Source organism: Elephantulus edwardii, unplaced genomic scaffold (assembly GCF_000299155.1).
Source record: "Elephantulus edwardii isolate Elephantulus edwardi_28Jun2011 unplaced genomic scaffold, EleEdw1.0 scaffold00006, whole genome shotgun sequence".
Lineage (NCBI taxonomy): Eukaryota > Metazoa > Chordata > Mammalia > Macroscelidea > Macroscelididae > Elephantulus > Elephantulus edwardii.
This window is the reverse complement of record NW_006399756.1, coordinates 25,267,735-25,271,162: the sequence shown is the minus strand read 5'-3', so window position 1 is coordinate 25,271,162 and position 3,428 is coordinate 25,267,735. Positions and strand designations below refer to the sequence as shown.

Below are 3,428 nucleotides of genomic sequence, written 5' to 3'. Positions count from 1 at the left end.
ACCTTGGTAGCTCCCAGACCTTTGACTCTTTTAAAAATTCCAACTATCTTCCCAAACTCCTGAGGGCCTATCTTCCCAAACTCCTGAGGGCCTATCATATATAATGTAGGATTTTTCAGTCTGACAGTTGTTCAGTAACATAAAATGGTTCTTTAAGAGAGTTTTCATAATTTTGAACTCCTCATATAAAGTATCTACTATCCATGTCCACAGTCAATGGAGAATTTTCTAAGTGCCTTTGTTTTTGTTTTCAAATGGTATCTCTGTTCTTTCTGTTTAAATTTGATGACCTGCTGGGTAGGATAAAAGTCAAATGAATTCGTACGATAGTATGAATCCATTAAATCATTTGGACTAAATCGTAACTAAGAATATAGCTTCTTACTTGCTAAGCAGAAACCCTCAATGCTGTCAAGTTGGAACTGACTTGTAAGTGGGTTTTAGGGAGGCCATCTCTCCCTGTGGTGGAGCCACTGGTGAATTTGAACCACCAGAGAGGCTGCCACCTTTAGGCAAATAGTGCAGCTCTCTACAGACTGCGCCACCAGAACTTCCTCTGTCTACCAGTAGTTTCAGAATTCTCAGCAGTACTGTGATATACGGGCCAATGGTGGGGAATGAAGCTGGTTTTGTCATTGTCATTGTTAGCTGCTGTTACACAGCCAGTCCTGATTTATGAAAGTACCATGCAGAAGAAAACGAAGTACTACTGCCCACTTGTGTCCCACTCTCATGAGTAGTTGCAAAATGGGCAGTGTTCTATAGTGATTAGATAGGATTTCCAAAAGCTACTGTTTTTCTGTCAGACATTCTGGTCTGTGCATTGCTGTACAGAGGTAACTCGTGGTTGCTGTGATGCTAAACACTGTGACACTGATGTGCCAAATGTGATCATGGTTACCCATGGTGAACAATGTTGGAGCTCCCGGATTAAAACAAGCTTGGAAGCAGGAGTGACATCCACTTCTGAAATGGCTTGCCTCCGGAAACTCTTATGAACAGTGCTCAGGCCTTTTGTTCATAGGTTCGCTATGAGTCATCCACGAATCGATGGCACTTAATAACAACAACGACGTTTATTCTTTTTCCCAAAGCCTGTTTTTTTAAAGTAGATTACTAGACCATTTTTCCTAATCAGCCTTTGCCCTTGTCATGTATTGAAACTAGATCAGCTTAGTGCACCCCCCCCTAGGCACCACTGACAGAGGGTAGTGGCTGAGCAGGACTTGCATTTTCTATTCATGAGTGTGAGGTACACGTGGTGGTTCCTTCCTCTTCTGCATGGAAGGTAATAATCTTCCTACTCTACCATCAAACTACTTCTGTTGTTGTGCTTCTTACCAGGTTTGAGGATAGTATTTATATCAAAAGTGTCATCTTTAAGACAATCTTTAGGATTTTAGACCAACAACTGACCTGCAGTCTCAGTCTGTGGTTAGACCCAGTTATCATCATGGGGAGCCGTTTCTCATTGGATTCTCATAGGCACTAAAGTCTGAGAATAACTGCTCTTCACACCACTAAAATAGCTCAGGAGAAGTAATTGGATAAAAGTCACCTCCCCTGACTCCTGTTACCATGATAAAAGGGCTCTTAACCTACAAAGTGAGACTGGTTTCCAAATTTGTTCATTTCTTCCTGTGTAACAGCTGCAACTCTGAGTGAGTCACCTTGAGTTATCTGGGACAAGCAGACCGCAAGTCAAGGTAGTGATGGATGTGCCTTGGAAAGAATATTGAGCCAGGAGTTAGAGATCTCTGCCTTTCAGCGAGCCATTCTGGGCCACAAAGTGCCTTATCTTTAACAGGAAAACACTTTACGACCTGTCCCTCTGGCGGCTTATAATTTTTAAGAAGTGTGAAAAAGCACATTGGCAATTTCAGATTTATTGAGAAATTACGAATAAGGGCAGTACTTAAGAGAACTGTCCCCTGCTGTAGAGGGATAAACCGAGACCCCAAGAAAGTAACTCCTTTAAGGTTACACAGCACATCGGTACAGAGTTAACCATAGAGTCTGTATCTTCTTCATGATACTATAGTGTTCCTTTGTCCTCTGCACCACACACTTTCCTGGCAACTGCAAAAGCGATTGAACTGGGCATCGTTAAGAGTCAGTGGATGGCCTGACAGTTATGCCAGCATGGCCTCTGTAGGTATAATGTCCAGAATCCTGTAGACTCTCACTTCCCAACTTCACTTTTTTATTTTTATTTTGGGGAGTATTTTTAATGACTGAAATAGAAGATTTAAAATCTCAGCTTCTAGAAGAACCACTTGTTTTTGCCTGTCTTGTACCTCTCCTCAAACTTGACCTTGGCTTCCCGCCTTGCCTTGCGTTTAAGAGCAGGGTCTCTGAAGACATCCTTGTTAACAACGGTTTTGTCCAAGGGGATATCCACAGAGTACCTTGTGGGAATGAGGTGATTGTAATTATAAACTTTCACGAAGGACTTGATCTTTGACCTCTTGGCAATTTTTTTCTTGCCCATGGCAGCTGTCACTTTTCGGGGATAGCGGTCAATTCCAGCTACCAGAGCGTGGCTGTAGGGGTGGTCGGAGGTGCCATCATCAATGTTCTTGATGATGACGGCTTTGCGTCCAGAGTAATGTCCGGCCAGGACCAGCACCACCTTCCCTGGTTTCATGAACTTGCCCATTTCGACAGCTACCTGCCAGACCGACAACCCCAACTTCACTTTTAATTCAGTGACTCACAATCCTCCTTTTACCATTGACCTACTGACCTGCTTATTCGGCAGCCTGTGGCCTCATACCCTTCATCTCCTCGTGGGCTGAAATGATGCTCCTCGTCAGACAGCTGTCAGGTCTCGGCTTCCCATGCTGAGCTGCTCACCTTTTAATGTGACTGTTCTGTTCTGAAGGAAAAAATGCCAGACAGCAAACGTGAGCAAGGGGAATGCCTCCTCTCAGGGAATACCAGACTTAGTGAAAAATTCTGCTACCCACACAGCCAGCAGAGACCAGCTGCAGCCCAACACCCACATTTTATGTCACTTAAACTTATTTTAGCTAACATTGATTTTATGGTAGCAGATTGTCCTTTAAATTGTCCTATGACTTTGTATTTTCAAACCACACATCATCATGAAATATAGGTTCATTCAGAGAGGAATCAGTGGGACATTGTATACAAAAAAGATGTGGAGGACCACCAGGCCTGACAGATAGAAGTAAAGCTGAAAGCTCATGGGCTCATCACTCTTACCAAATGTGCTGATGCATTAGAACCCTCATGCTGGTGATGTGGAGACCATATTCCCTTGTCTGTTTATGTGTTTGGCTCTGGTATTTATAACAACACCTTGCTTCTTGCTTACTCATCCTTTTTGTATGATGACCAGTCTGATGACCCTAACATGCCCAGCTTCTGTGGTTCCTCAAAGCCCCTCTGAATGACACTGAATA

At 43.3% G+C, this 3,428-nt stretch overlaps 1 pseudogene; it reads right to left on the bottom strand.

The window, feature by feature from the left end:
- Positions 1-2,248: 2,248 nt before the first annotated feature.
- LOC102873950 lies at positions 2,249-2,659 on the bottom strand (annotated as a pseudogene).
- Positions 2,660-3,428: the final 769 nt, after the last annotated feature.